At 48.3% G+C, this 18,258-nt stretch overlaps 1 protein-coding gene across 3 annotated transcripts in view; it reads right to left on the reverse strand.

Moving 5' to 3' along the window:
• tspan4a (tetraspanin 4a) overlaps positions 1–18,258 on the reverse strand; it is a 120,021-nt gene that overhangs the window by 49,574 nt on the left and 52,189 nt on the right. The gene's annotated exons all lie outside the window — the stretch shown is intronic.

An 18,258-nucleotide genomic window follows, 5' to 3' on the forward strand; every position in this document is an offset into this window, starting at 1 on the left:
CACACAGACATATACCCACACACACACACACACACACACACACACACACACACTCACACAGACATATACCCACACACACACACACGCACACAGACATATACCCACACACACACGCACACACACACTCACACAGACATATACCCACACAAACACACACACACGCACACAGACATATACCCACACACACACACACACACACACTCACACGGACATATACCCACACACACACACACACACACACTCAGACATATACCCACACACACACACACACACACGCACACACACACTCACACAGACATATACCCACACACACACACACGCACACAGACATATACCCACACACACACACACACGCACACACACTCACACAGACATATACCCACACACACACGCGCGCGCACACACACACTCACACATATACCCACACACACACACTCACAGACATATACCCACACACACACACACGCACACACACACATGCACACAGACATATACACACACACACTCACACAGACATATACCCACACACACGCACACACACACTCACACAGACATATACCCACACACACACACACAGACATATACCCACACACACACACACACACACACACACTCACACAGACATATACCCCCCCTACACACACACACACTCACACAGACATATACCCACACACACACACACACACACACACTCACAGACATATACCCACACACACACACACACACGCACACACACACACACACACACACATATACCCACACATACACACACACGCACACACATACTCACACAGACATATACCCACACACACACACACACTCACACAGACATATACCCACACACACACACGCACACACACACTCACAGACATATACCCACACACACACACACACACACACACACACACACACACCCACTCCTCTTCTCAGTCAGTCTTAGGAGATCGAGGATAGGATGGTCTCTTCCACCTAGTTGTCTGGGCTCTGTGGTGACAAATGTGGGCCCCACTGTCTCTTCCATAGATGGGGCTTTTGGGGGCAGTGCACTCCTTCCATCCTGTGTCCACTATTCCTCTGGATGGACGGAACATCCTGTGTCCACAGTTCCTCTGGATGGACAGAACATCCTGTGTCCACAGTTCCTCTGGATGGACAGAACACCCTATGTCCACTGTTCCTCTGGATGGACAGAACATCCTGTGTCCACTGTTCCTCTGGACAGATGGAACATCCTGTGTCCACTGTTCCTCTGGATGGACGGAACATCCTGTGTCCACTGTTCCTCTGGATGGACGGAACATCCTGTGTCCACAGTTCCTCTGGATGGACAGAACATCCTGTGTCCACTGTTCCTCTGGACGGACGGAACAGCCTGTGCCCACTGTTCCTCTGGATGGACGGAACATCTTGATGTCCACTGTTCCTCTGGATGGATGGAACATCCTGTGTTCACTGTTCCTCTGGATGGACGGAACATCTTGATGTCCATTGTTCCTCTGGATGGACGGAACATCCTGTGTCCACTGTTCCTCTGGATGGACGAAACATCTTGATGTCCACTGTTCCTCTGGATGGACAGAATCCACACATGTGCACAATCTTTCACTCTCTCTCACACACATACCCAAATAGACCCTCCCAAATAAACTTAAATATGTTCTATTGTATTCTAAAACTATTAACACATATTAATAGGCACAATAAAATATTTAAATACCTACAAGGACATGGGATTAGTGAACAACATTCTGCCATTGAAGGGTAATTGATCATCTGTTTATTATGTACCCAGGAACAGTGGAAGACCTCTATCCAGACAGATGAGGTGGTACAAACCTCGGGATGTGAGATAATGCAGTGCCGGGGGACAAATAAGCTGCGAGCTCCACGATGAGGCCGATTGTGAGTTCAGGAACTCACCAACAGCATGTTGGAGGTCCACCATTAGTCGGAAATCGGTGGGAGAGATGCTGGTGCTGTGTGAGTTCTCAGACCTGCAGTGACGCTGGAATCACCAGGTGATGAAGGAAGATTGTTGCCTGGTGGGCCAGTGCACAGGAGGAACCACTTGCCACGAGTGATCTGGAAACTGACCACCATTCTAATTGACCAATTCCTCAGGATATGTCCGTACATTTGTTAGAGAAAGTGTGAGACAGGACTTCCGCTGATCTCCCGAGTGTGTAAATATTAAATCAGCAGATCCTAATGACATGATGTGGTGTGGACAGGATAGAGTCTGACTGGATGGCTGTTCTCAGACAGTACTCTTTGTCAGCTGGAGCAGTAAGGTGACTGAAAGACACTGTCATCTTTGTCTACTGTTAGACAGATTAACTATCCTGGGACAGAGCCCCATCTGCTCTCTGTCACGTCAGTCTCAACACTGAGGTCCCTCACCATCAATTCAGATCAATGAGCTGACGTCCCACAGAGAACTGAGTTCCCATTCATCAACAGCCACAACCACAGAACCCCAACACTGACTCACGATGAGTACAAAGCCATCATCGTTATATTGTTAGTAACCACAGACTCAAACATAATCACTGAATGTGGAACCCCCTTCCCTCTGTTTAACCAGAGCTTTAAATGTTGCATTATGGGTAACCCTGACCTCACCCCTGGATGGACAGACAGGGTGTCCCACACCTGCCATGTTGAGAATAGGCCATCCTGGCCCCTTCAGACAAACCCCGATTCCATCCCAGCCCAATCTCAGGTCAATTTACAATGACTATTTAACCTGCCAATGACTGTGGGAGGAACCTGGAACACCGACAGCTTGGTTTCGAGCATCCCGTGGACAGCAGTGGCCGGCCACTGAGATGGTGCCTGAGGTCTGGGGCCGATGAGGGTTGAGAGAGTGTGGCAGAGACTGGATTAACTTACTGAGCTCCTCTGAGCAGCTGGGACCCACTGGGTTGTAGGCACTTTGAGTAGCAGCGCCACAGGCAGACGTTGACCTGATGTTTTTGGCGTGGCAGGTGGGGTTTGAAGGTTCAGTAGCCACCCCGAATACAATCAGTTGCCAGGGCCAACCAGAGCCAGTGAGGGATGGGTGGTGTACGGCAAGCTCCCACAATGTTGTCGGCCTGGACCCTGCCCTCCCGTGAGAGCAGAGGAGGCTGATGTAAGGACAGCGAAGGTCTCAACTCTGTAAATTCAGCGTCGAAACAGATCTCATATGCTGCCTGCTGAAGGACTCCCCACTATTGAGGGTGAGTGTGCAGAGCAGCTGCGATTCAGAAAGCTCGTGACCAGTAGGCCTCATCTCAGGTTGCGTTTTGCCGGGGGGCTGTGTGATATTACCCTCACAGAGCACGAACAACAGGATCCTGGAGTGCATTAGACTGTGCCCTCAACTTCAGCCACTGCAACGTGTGTGGGGTGTGGCTGACCTTTTCAACACCACATCTGACTGTAGAGCACAGAAAAAGACCCTTCGGCCCAACACATCCATGCTAACCAAGATGCCCATCTAAACCTTTCCTATCCATGTACTGTAGTTGTGCAAGTGCCTTTTGAATGTCACATTTCATGCCTCTGGCCACTTCCTGTGGCAGCTCGTTCCACATACAGTACTCACCACCCACTGTATAAAACAGATGCCCCTCAAGTTCCCATTAGATCTCTTCTCACTGTTACCATCAGGTAGGAGGTACAGAAGCCTGAAGGCACACACTCAGTGATTCAGGAACAGCTTCTTCCCCTCTGCCATCCGATTTCTGACTGGACATTGAATCCATGAACACTACCTCACTACTTTTTTATTTCTACTTTTGTACTACTTATTTAACTATTATACACACACACACACACACTTGTGTGTGTGTGTCTCTGTGTGAGAGTAGTGTGTGTCTGTGTGTGTGTGTGCGTGTGTGTGTCTGTGTGTGTGTGTGCGTGTGTGTATTTTTTACCGTAATTCAGTTTTTTTCTATTATTATGTATTGCATTGTAGTGCTGCCGCTAAGTTATCAAATTTCACGACATATGCTGGTGATATTAAACCGGATTCTGATTAACACTGTGACCTCTAGTTCATAATCCCCCAACCCTGGGAAAAAGACTGAGTGGATTGGTTGGAATTATTTTTAAGAAGCTGGATGAATGGAACATGAAGCGATCCCGTTTCCTTCAGATAACAGGAATAGCTGTGTTTGGACGGGTGCCAGGGGAGGTGTGACTATCTCCCACGGAGTGCAGATGGTGCACTGGTGATGTAGCAGCCGAGCATGGGGCTCTCCCGGTGGGAAGACAATCCCTCAAATCCAGGAGCAGCGGGGAAGTATCTGGTTGTTGGCAGGTCTCCCAGATGATTTGGATCTAGTCCTCGGGTGAGGAAGGGAGGGGAGGAATTCTGATTTATCAGTGGAGCGAATGTGCAGGGAGTTTCCAGCTCCTACCAGAGAAATGAGAGCTCTTAGTATGTACCATCCTTAACATGTGTCCACAACAATATCCCCAACGTGCGTCTACAACACCATCTCCAACACTCATTCACAACACCATCTCCAACACTCATTCACAACACTATCCCCAACACTCATTCACAACACCATCCCCAACACTCATTCACACTATCTCCAACACTCATTCACACCATCCCCAACAATCATTCACAACACCATCTCCAACACTCATTCACAACACTATCCCCAACACTCATTCACAACACCATCCCCAACACTCATACACACTATCTCCAAGACTCATTCACACCATCCCCAACACTCATTCACAACACCACCCCAACACTCATTCACAACACCATCCCCAACACTCATTCACACTATCTCCAACACTCATTCACACCATCCCCAACACTCATTCACAACACCACCCCAACACTCATTCACAACACCATCCCCAACGTGCGTCTACTACACCATCTCCAACACTCATTCACAACACCACCCCCAACCCTCATTCACAACACTACCCCCAACGCTCATTCACAACACCATCTCCAACATTCATTCACAACACCATCCCCAACACTCATTCACAACACCATCTCCAACGCTCATTCACAACACCATCTCCAACATTCATTCACAACACCATCCCCAACACTCATTCACAAACACTACCCCCAACACTCATTCACAACACCATCTTCAACACTCATTCACAACACTATTCCCAACACTCAATCACACCATCTCCAACACTCATTCACAACACCATCTCCAACATTCATTCACAGCACCATCTCCAACACTAATTCACAACACCATCTCCAACACTCATTCACAGCACCATCTTCAACACTCATTCACAACAGCATCCCCAACATTCATTCACAACACCACCCCTAACACTCATTCACAACACCATCCCCAACACTCATTCACAACACCATCCCCAACGCTCATTCACAACACCATCCCCAACGCTCATTCACAACACCATCCCCAGCACTCATTCACAACACCATCCCCAACGTGCATCTACAACACCATCTCCAACACTCATTCACAGCACCATCTCCAACACTCATTCACAGCACCATCTTCAACACTCATTCACAACACCACCCCCAACCCTCATTCACAACACCATCTCCAACACTCATTCACAACACCACCCCCAACCCTCATTCACAACACTACCCCCAACGCTCATTCACAACACCATCTCCAACATTTATTCACAACACCATCCCCAACACTCATTCACAACACCATCTCCAACGCTCATTCACAACACCATCTCCAACGCTCATTCACAACACCATCTCCAACATTCATTCACAACACCATCCCCAACGCACATTCACAACACCATCCCCAACACTCATTCTCAACACCATCTCCAACGCTCATTCACAACACCATCTCCAACGCTCATTCACAACACCATCCCCAACACTCACTCACAACACCACCCCCAACGCTCATTCACAACACCATTCACAACACCATCCCCAACGCTCATTCACAGCACCATCTTCAACACTCATTCACAAAAGCATCCCCAACGTGCGTCTACAACACCATCTCCAACACCCATTCACAACACCACCCCCAACCCTCATTCACAACACTACCCCCAACACTCATTCACAACACCATCTTCAACACTCATTCACAACACCATCTCCAACGCTCATTCACAACACCATCTCCAACATTCATTCACAACACCACCCCCAACACTCATTCACAATACTATTCCCAACACTCAATCACACCATCTTCAACGCTCATTCACAACACCATCTCCAACACTCATTCACAGCACCATCTTCAACGCTCATTCACAACACCATCCCCAACACTCATTCACAACACCATCCCCAACGCTCATTCACAACACCATCCGCAACGCTCATTCACAACACCATCTCCAACGCTCATTCACATCACCATCCCCAACGCTCATTCACAACACCATCCGCAACACTCATTCACAGCACCATCTTCAACGCTCATTCACAACACCATCTCCAACGCTCATTCACAACACCATCCCCAACGCTCATTCACAACACCATCCCCAACACTCATTCACAACACCATCCCCAACGCTCATTCACAACACCATCCCCAACGCTCATTCACAACACCATTTCCAACGCTCATTCACAACACAATCTCCAACGCTCATTCACAACAGCATCCCCAACGCTAATTCACAACACCATCCCAACGCTCATTCATAACACCATCTCCAACGCTCATTCACACCACCCCCAACGCTCATTCACACCACCCCCAACGCTCATTCACACCACCCCCAACGTTCATTCACACCACCCCCAACGCTCATTCACAACACCATCCCCAACGCTCATTCAAAACACCATCCCCAACGCTCATTCACAACACCATCCCCAACGCTCACTCACCACACCACCTCCAAAGCTCACTCACAACACCATCTCAAACGCTCACTCACAACACCATCCCCAACACTCATTCACAACACCATCCCCAACGCTAATTCACAACACCATCCCCAACGCTCATTCACAACACCATCCCCAACGCTCATTCACAACACCATCCCCAACACTCACTCACAACACCACCCCCAACACTCATTCACAACACCACCACAACACACATTCACAACACCATCCCCAACACTCATTCACAACACCAGCCCCAACGCTCATTCACAACACCATCCCCAACGCTCATTCACAACACCATTCACAACGCTCATTCACAACACCATCCCCAACGTGCGTCTACAACACCATCTCCAACACTCATTCACAGCACCATCTCCAACCCTCATTCACAACACTACCCCCAACGCTCATTCACAACACCATCTCCAACATTCATTCACAACACCATCCCCAACACTCATTCACAACACCATCTCCAACGCTCATTCACAACACGATCTCCAACGCTCATTCACAACACCATCTCCAACATTCATTCACAACACCATCCCCAACGCACATTCACAACACCATCCCGAACACTCATTCACAACACCATCTCCAACGCTCATTCACAACACCATCTCCAACGCTCATTCACAACACCATCCCCAACACTCACTCACAACACCACCCCCAACGCTCATTCACAACACCATTCACAACACCATCCCCAACGCTCATTCACAGCACCATCTTCAACACTCATTCACAAAAGCATCCCCAACGTGCGTCTACAACACCATCTCCAACACCCATTCACAACACCACCCCCAACCCTCATTCACAACACTACCCCCAACGCTCATTCACAACACCATCTCCAACATTCATTCACAACACCATCCCCAACACTCATTCACAAACACTACCCCCAAAACTCATTCACAACACCATCTTCAACACTCATTCACAACACCATCTCCAACGCTCATTCACAACACCATCTCCAACGCTCATTCACATCACCATCCCCAACGCTCATTCACAACACCATCCGCAACACTCATTCACAGCACCATCCCCAACGCTCATTCACAACACCATCCCCAACACTCATTCACAACACCATCCCCAACGCTCATTCACAACACCATCTCCAACGCTCATTCACAACACCATCTCCAACACTCACTCACAACACCATCCCCAACACTCATTCACAACACCATCCCCAACGATAATTCACAACACCATCCCCAACGCTCATTCACAACACCATCCCCAACACTCATTCACAACACCATCCCCAACACTCACTCACAACACCACCCCCAACACTCATTCACAACACCACCACAACACACATTCACAACACCATCCCCAACACTCATTCACAACACCAGCCCCAACGCTCAATCACAACACCATTCACAACGCTCATTCACAACACCATCTCCAACACTCATTCACAGCACCATCTCCAACACTCATTCACAACACTATCCCCAACACTCATTCACAACACCATCCCCAACACTCATACACACTATCTCCAACACTCATTCACACCATCCCCAACACTCATTCACAACACCATCCCCAACACTCATTCACAACACCATCTCCAACACTCATTCACAGCACCATCTTCAACACTCATTCACAACTGCATCCCCAACGTGCGTCTACGACACCATCTCCAACACCCATTCACAACTCCACCCCCAACCCTCATTCACAACACTACCCCCAACGCTCATTCACAACACCATCTCCAACACTCATTCACAACACCACCCCCAACCCTCATTCACAACACTACCCCCAACGCTCATTCACAACACCATCCGCAACACTCATTCACAGCACCATCTCCAACACTCATTCACAACACCACCCCCAACCCTCATTCACAACACTACCCCCAACGCTCATTCACAACACCATCTCCAACACTCATTCACAACTCCACCCCCAACCCTCATTCACAACACTACCTCCAACGCTCATTCACAACACCATCTCCAACATTCATTCACAACACCATCCCCAACACTCATTCACAAACACTACCCCCAACACTCATTCACAACACCATCTTCAACACTCATTCACAACACCATCTCCAACGCTCATTCACAACACCATCTCCAACACTCATTCACAACACCACCCCCAACACTCATTCACAATACTATTCCCAACACTCAATCACACCACCTCCAACACTCATTCACAACACCATCTCCAACACTCATTCACAGCACCATCTTCAACACTCATTCACAACAGCATCCCCAACATTCATTCACAACACCACCCCTAACACTCATTCACAACACCATCCCCAACGCTCATTCACAACACCATCCCCAACGCTCAATCACAACACCATTCACAACGCTCATTCACAACACCATCCCCAACGTGCGTCTACAACACCATCTCCAACACTCATTCACAGCACCATCTCCAACACTCATTCACAGCACCTTCAACACTCATTCACAACAGCATCCCCAACGTGCATCTACAACACCATCCCCAAAACTCATTCACAACACCATCCCCAACACTCATTCACAACACCATCCCCAACGCTCATTTACAACACCATCCCCAGCACTCATTCAGAACACCATCTCCAACGCTCATTCACAACACCATCTCCAACACTCATTCACAACACCATCTCCAACACTCATTGACAACACCATCCCCAACACTCATTCACAACACCATCCCCAACAATCATTCACAACACCACCCCCAGCACTCATTCACAACACCATCCCCAACGCTCATTCACAACACCATCCCCAACACTCATTCACAACACCATCCCCAACGCTCATTTACAACACCATCCCCAGCACTCATTCAGAACACCATCTCCAACGCTCATTCACAACACCATCTCCAACACTCATTCACAACACCATCTCCAACACTCATTGACAACACCATCCCCAACACTCATTCACAACACCATCCCCAACAATCATTCACAACACCACCCCCAGCACTCATTCACAACACCACCCCCAACACTCATTCACAATACTATTCCCAACACTCAATCACACCACCTCCAACACTCATTCACAACACCATCTCCAACACTCATTCACAGCACCATCTTCAACACTCATTCACAACAGCATCCCCAACATTCATTCACAACACCACCCCTAACACTCATTCACAACACCATCCCCAACGCTCATTCACAACACCATCCCCAACGCTCATTCACAACACCATTCACAACGCTCATTCACAACACCATCCCCAACGTGCGTCTACAACACCATCTCCAACACTCATTCACAACACCACCCCCAACCCTCATTCACAACACTACCCCCAACGCTCATTCACAACACCATCTCCAACATTCATTCACAACACCATCCCAAACACTCATTCACAACACCATCTCCAACGCTCATTCACAACACCATCTCCAACATTCATTCACAACACCATCCCCAACACTCATTCACAAACACTACCCCCAACACTCATTCACAACACCATCTTCAACACTCATTCACAACACTATTCCCAACACTCAATCACACCATCTCCAACACTCATTCACAACACCATCTCCAACACTCATTCACAGCACCATCTCCAACACTCATTCACAACACCATCTCCAACACTCATTCACAACAGCATTCCCAACATTCATTCACAACACCACCCCTAACACTCATTCACAACACCATCCCCAACGCACATTCACAACACCATTCACAACGCTCATTCACAACACCATCCCCAACGTGCGTCTACAACACCATCTCCAACACTCATTCACAACACCATCTCCAACACTCATTCACAGCACCATCTCCAACACTCATTCACAGCACCATCTTCAACACTCATTCACAACAGCATCCCCAACGTGCGTCTACAACACCATCTCCAACACTCATTCACAACACCACCCCCAACCCTCATTCACAACACTACCCCCAACGCTCATTCACAACACCATCTCCAACATTCATTCACAACACCATCCCCAACACTCATTCACAACACCAACTCCAACGCTCATTCACAACACCATCTCCAACATTCATTCACAACACCATCCCCAACACTCATTCACAAACACTACCCCCAATACTCATTCACAACACCATCTTCAACACACATTCACAACACCATCTCCAACGCTCATTCACAACACCATCTCCAACACTCATTCACAGCACCATCTTCAACACTCATTCACAACAGCATCCCCAATGTGCATCTACAACACCATCTCCAACACTCATTCACAACACCATCCCCAAAACTCATTCACAACACCATCCCCAACACTCATTCACAACACCATCCCCAACGCTCATTTACAACACCATCCCCAGCACTCATTCAGAACACCATCTCCAACGCTCATTCACAACACCATCTCCAACACTCATTCACAACACCATCTCCAACACTCATTGACAACACCATCCCCAACACTCATTCACAACACCATCCCCAACAATCATTCACAACACCACCCCCAGCACTCATTCACAACACCATCCCCAACGCTCATTCACAACACCATCTCCAACGCTCATTCACAACACCATCCCCAACGCTCATTCACAACACCATCCCCAACGTGCGTCTACAACACCATCTCCAACACTCATTCACAGCACCATCTCCAACACTCATTCACAGCACCTTCAACACTCATTCACAACAGCATCCCCAACGTGCATCTACAACACCATCTCCAACACTCATTCACAACACCACCCCCAACCCTCATTCACAACACTACCCCCAACGCTCATTCACAACACCATCTCCAACATTCATTCACAACACCATCCCCAACACTCATTCACAAACACTACCCCCAACACTCATTCACAACACCATCTTCAACACTCATTCACAACACTATTCCCAACACTCAATCACACCATCTCCAACACTCATTCACAACACCATCTCCAACACTCATTCACAGCACCATCTCCAACACTCATTCACAACACCATCTCCAACACTCATTCACAGCACCATCTTCAACACTCATTCACAACAGCATCCCCAACATTCATTCACAACACCACCCCTAACACTCATTCACAACACCATCCCCAACGCTCATTCACAACACCATCTCCAACACTCATTCACAGCACCATCTCCAACACTCATTCACAACACCATCTCCAACACTCATTCACAGCACCATCTTCAACACTCATTCACAACAGCATCCCCAACATTCATTCACAACACCACCCCTAACACTCATTCACAACACCATCCCCAACGCTCATTCACAACACCATTCACAACGCTCATTCACAACACCATCCCCAACGTGCGTCTACAACACCATCTCCAACACTCATTCACAACACCATCTCCAACACTCATTCACAGCACCATCTCCAACACTCATTCACAGCACCATCTCCAACGTGTGTCTACAACACCATCTCCAACACTCATTCACAGCACCATCTCCAACACTCATTCACAACACCACCCCCAACGTGCGTCTACAACACCATCTCCAACACTCATTCACAGCACCATCTCCAACACTCATTCACAACACCACCCCCAACCCTCATTCACAACACTACCCCCAACGCTCATTCACAACACCATCTCCAACATTCATTCACAACACCATCCCCAACCCTCATTCACAAACACTACCCCCAACACTCATTCACAACACCATCTTCAACACTCATTCACAGCACCATCTTCAACACTCATTCACAACACCATCCCCAACGTGCGTCTACAACACCATCTCCAACACTCATTCACAACACCATCTCCAACACTCATTCACAGCACCATCTCCAACACTCATTCACAGCACCATCTTCAACACTCATTCACAACAGCATCCCCAACGTGCGTCTACAACACCATCTCCAACACTCATTCACAACACCACCCCCAACCCTCATTCACAACACTACCCCCAACGCTCATTCACAACACCATCTCCAACATTCATTCACAACACCATCCCCAACACTCATTCACAACACCATCTCCAACGCTCATTCACAACACCATCTCCAACATTCATTCACAACACCATCCCCAACACTCATTCACAAACACTACCCCCAATACTCATTCACAACACCATCTTCAACACACATTCACAACACCATCTCCAACGCTCATTCACAACACCATCTCCAACACTCATTCACAGCACCATCTCCAACACTCATTCACAACACCATCTCCAACACTCATTCACAACAGCATTCCCAACATTCATTCACAACACCACCCCTAACACTCATTCACAACACCATCCCCAACGCTCATTTACAACACCATCCCCAGCACTCATTCAGAACACCATCTCCAACGCTCATTCACAACACCATCTCCAACACTCATTCACAACACCATCTCCAACACTCATTGACAACACCATCCCCAACACTCATTCACAACACCATCCCCAACAATCATTCACAACACCACCCCCAGCACTCATTCACAACACCATCCCCAACGCTCATTCACAACACCATCTCCAACGCTCATTCACAACACCATCCCCAACGCTCATTCACAACACCATCTCCAACGCTCATTCACAACACCATCTCCAACGCTCATTCACAACACCATCCCCAACACTCATTCACAACACCATCCCCAATACTCATTCACAACACCATCCCCAACACTCATTCACAACACCATCTCCAACGCTCATTCACAACACCATCTCCAACGCTCATTCACAACACTATCTCCAATGCTCATTCACAACAGCATCCCCAACGCTAATTCACAAAACCATCCCAACGCTAATTCACAACATCATCTTCAATGATCACTCACAACATCACTCCCAACACTCATTCACAACACCATCCCCAACACTCATTCACAACACCATCTTCAATGATCACTCATGACACCATCCCCAACATCTGCCCTTACTACATCCCAACAACTGTCCAATCTCCAGTTTTATATACTATCTGAAATGTCTGAGAAGGGCAATTAACTTATCAGATCACTCCTCCACCCACAACATCTGTACAGGTGAAAAAGGATCTAGTGCTTTCCTGGCATATATGATAAATAAATTCTTCTTGGGCTTCCAGCTGGGTACATCATCCCTGATGAAGATGCTGGAGTTTGTCATTCAGATGTCGGTTGTAAGCAATACTTGTACCCTGCTGGAAGCCCATGAAGAGTTTATTCATCTGTACAAGTCTCCATTCGCTACAACTGACCAAGGTACTATCAATAAAAATCTTACCAAAGTACCATGTGCAACGTCTGGTCAAAGCTCCACATATAACATCTGACCAGGACACTTTCTCCATCATCCTGACTGGAGTCCATCCCTCATGTCTGTCTGAGCTTCCACCAACAATATCTCACTGCCATATCTGTGTCTTCCTTCCCTATCCCATCTTTTTCCTTTGTCTGGCTTTCCACCCTCCTTCCCTCTGACATGTCTGCTCTAATCCATTTCCTCTCCCCCTAGTCACAGCAGTTCTCTCCAGCCGCTTTGTTCTATTCCTGTTTATAGACAATAGACAATAGGTGCAGAAGTAGACCATTCGGCCCTTTGAGCCTGCACCACCATTTTGAGATCATGGCCGATCATCTACTATCAATACCCGGTTCCTGCCTTGTCCCCATATCCCTTGATTCCCCTATCCATAAGATACCTATCTAGCTCCTTGAAAGCATCCAGAGAATTGGCCTCCACTACCTTCCGAGGCAGTGTTTGCTGCGACAGGTCACCCACAGTCTCTCAATGCAGTGACATTACCGCAGCTTGTTCAGTTTGTCACAGCAGCGAGCTGTGAAATGGGTGAACTGGCTTATTCTTGTCATGAGTACTGAGGTCAAATCCTTCCATCACATCAGTACTAGGGAAAAGCAATTTCAGAATATAGTGTTACAAACTGAATAAATATGGGGCTCGGGGCGCAGTGGAAATCATTACCAAGACCCAGTGGTTGTGTCTGCCTGTTTGGTGTGTGATTGTTCACTGAGATCGAGGACACAGTGAAATCACAGTGCACCGTGAGGAGCTGAGCTGATCAAAGTTCAAAGTAAATTCATTATCCAAGTATATTTATGTCACCATATACAACCCTGAGATTCACTTCCTTGTGGGCACACTCAATACATCCACAATAGAATAATAACCACTACAGAATCATTGGGCTTAACCAATGGGCAAAAGACAACTTCAAATACAAAAAAAATAAGAAATAAAAATAATAAATAAGCAATAAATATTGAGAACATGAGATGAAGAGTCCTTGAAAGTGAGTGAATCGGTTGTGGGAACATCTCAGTGACGGGGTGAAGTTGTGTGAAGTTATCTCCTCTGGTTCGGGAGGCTGGTGGTTGAGGGATAGTAACTACTCCTGAACCTGGTGGAGTGAGTCCTGAGGCCCCTGTTCCTTCTTCCTGATGGCAGCCGTGAGACGAGAGCGTGTCCTGGGTGGTGGGGGTCTCTGGTGATGGATACAGCGTTCCTGTGCCTCGAGACATGTGAGTGTGTCTGGAAATGAGTGCATGTTAATCACGCCTGGGATGCAGCTGTGAATGTCCAGCCTAGCCCAAGCTGTGTTGCATCTCCGGTTGTGACCATTTTCCCTGAGAAAGCGAGCAGTGTGCAGCGACAGCTGACTGACTCGAGGTGTTCAGTGCACCTTCTGCCCCACTTCCCATCTGAGGCAACACGCTGGAGGAACTCAGCAGGTCGGGCAGCATCCGTGGAAACAAGCAGTCAACGTTTCGGGCCGAGACCCTTCGTCAGGACTGAAGAGGGAGGGGGCAGGGGCCCCATAAAGAAGGTGGGGGGAAGGTGGAAAACCAATCAGAGGATAGATCAAGGGGTGGGGGAGGGGAAGCAGGGAGGGGATAGGCAGGAGAGGTGAAGAAGGAATCTAAGGGGAAAGCACTATGGGTTGTAGAAGAAGGCAGAATCATGAGAGAGGTGAAAGGCAGCTGGAGGAGGAGGCAGAGTGAAGGTGGGATGGGGGAAGGGAGAGGGAGGGAATTACCAGAGGTTGGAGAATTCGATGTTCATACCAAGGGGCTGGAGACTACCCAGACGGTATATGAGGTGTTGCTCCTCCAACCTGAGTTTGGCCTCATCATGGCAGTAGAGGAGGCCATGTATGGACATATCTGAATGGGAATGTGAAGCAGAGTTTAAGTGAGTGGCAACCGGGAGATCCTGTCTGTGTGGTGGACGGAGTGGAGGTGCTCGACGAAGCGGTCCCCCAATCTGCGTCGGGTCTCACTGATGTAGAGAGGGCCGCACCGGGAACACCGGATGCAATAGATTACCCCAACAGCCTCACAAGTGAAGTGTTGCCTCACCTGGAAGGACAGTTTGGGGCCCTGAATGGTGGTAAGAGAGGAGGTGTAAGGACAGGTGTAGCACTTACGCTTGCAGGGATAAGTACCAGGTGGGAGATCTGTGGGGATGGATCTGTGGACCAGGGAGTTGCGGAGGGAATGATCCCTGCGGAGAGCGGAGAGGGGTAGAGAGGGAAAGATGTGCTTAGTGATGGGGTCCTGTTGAAGGTGGCGGATGTTGTGGAGGATAATGTGCTGGATCTGGAGGCCGGTGGGGTGGTAGGTCACCCATAGTGCTTTCCCCTTACATTCCTTCTTCACCTTTCCTGCCTATCCCCTTCCTGTTTCTCCTCCCCCCACCCCTTGATCCTTCCCCTTACTGGTTTTTCACCTGGCACCTACCAGCCTTCTCCTTCCCACCCGCCCCCCACCTTCTTTATAGGGCCCCTGCCCCCTCCCTCTTCAGTCCTGACGAAGGGTCTCGGCCCGAAATGTTGACTGCTTGTTTCCATGGATGCTGCCTGACCTGCTGAGTTCCTCCAGCGTGTTGCTTTGATCCCAGCGTCTGCAGAGTATTTTGTGGGGCAGCCCGCTGTGCACAGTGGCGGCTGACTGACTCAAGGTATTCCTTACATCCCTGCTTCCATTGTCCCTCTGTGTAAATGGTGCTAGAGTGGTGCTGACAGGACATGTCAGCATGGAGACAGCCTTACCGAAAAGGGGCCACAGTGTACGCTGGCAGGCCACAGGGAATGGGTTGCAACACCACGTGCTGATACCAGGCTTCCAGCAGTTCACAAGGACACCAACCAGGCAAAGACACTGCCTCGGGAACAGTGAACTCCGAATGCACAAGGCCTGCACATCTTAAAATGCAGAATAAGACAACACAGGGCCCTGTCCTCCGGCCCTTGATAAACTGGAAGAAGGTCACTGACGAATTACCCAATTTCCCTCGGGATCAATAAAGAATGTCTGTCTGTCAAAGCAGAGCAGGTGTGGGGACGGGCAGCTGGCCAACAGCTTGTGTCTCCTTCAGATCTCGCGGACAGCTAGCTCTGTCCTTGCAGCAGCCATGCAACACTGCGCGCTGCCGGGGAACAGGACACAGCAGGCTGAACTTGGAGAAAAGAAGAGCCTGCCTTTATATAGCACCAAGCTAGACCTTGGGATGCCCAGAATACATTGAACAGTACAGTGCAGGAACATAAGAAATCAGATCATGAGTAGGCCATCCGGCCCATCGAGCCTGTCCCACCATTCAATAAGATCATGGCTGATCTGTCCGTAAACTCAGCTCCATCTACCTGCCTTTTCCCCATAACCCTTAATTCCCTTACTATGTAAAAACCTATCTAACTGTATCTTAAATATATTTATTGAGGAAGCTTCTTCACAGAACAGGTCCTTCCACAGAACATAATACCAATTTTAAACTACAAAACTGACTGCACATGTACCCATATCTCTTCATACCCCGTGTGTTCATGTGTCTAAATGCCTCTTAAATATTGCTTTCTGTTTTGCTTCCATCATCTCCCCAGCAGCACGTTCCAGCCACCCACCATTCTCTGTGTAAAAGACTTGCTCTGCACATCTTCTTTAAACTCCCCCACCTCACCTAAAACCTATGCCCTCTAGTATTCATAGAGTAATACATTTCAGAAACAGGCCCTTCAGCCCATCTCATCTGTTCTGGCCAAGTTGCCTACCTCAGCCAATCCCATTTGTTGCACATCACCCATATCCCTCTATACCTTTCCTATTCATGTACCTGCCCAAATGACCTTTAAACATTGTAATTGTACCTGCCTCTACAGATTCCTCTGACAACTCATTCTATTACCCACCACCCTCTGTGTGAAAATTGCCCCTCAGGTACCCTTTCAATCCTTCCCTTGTAACCTTAAATCTATGCCATCTAGATTTAGACTTCCCTGCCCTGGGGAAAAGACTGTGACCATCTACCTTATCTCGCTAGAGACAGATAGAGAGATACTTTATTGATCCCAAAGGAAATTACAGTGTCACAGTAGCAT

The sequence above is a fragment of the Hemitrygon akajei genome, chromosome 6 (genome assembly GCF_048418815.1).
Source record: "Hemitrygon akajei chromosome 6, sHemAka1.3, whole genome shotgun sequence".
In the NCBI taxonomy this organism is placed as follows: Eukaryota; Metazoa; Chordata; class Chondrichthyes; order Myliobatiformes; family Dasyatidae; genus Hemitrygon; species Hemitrygon akajei.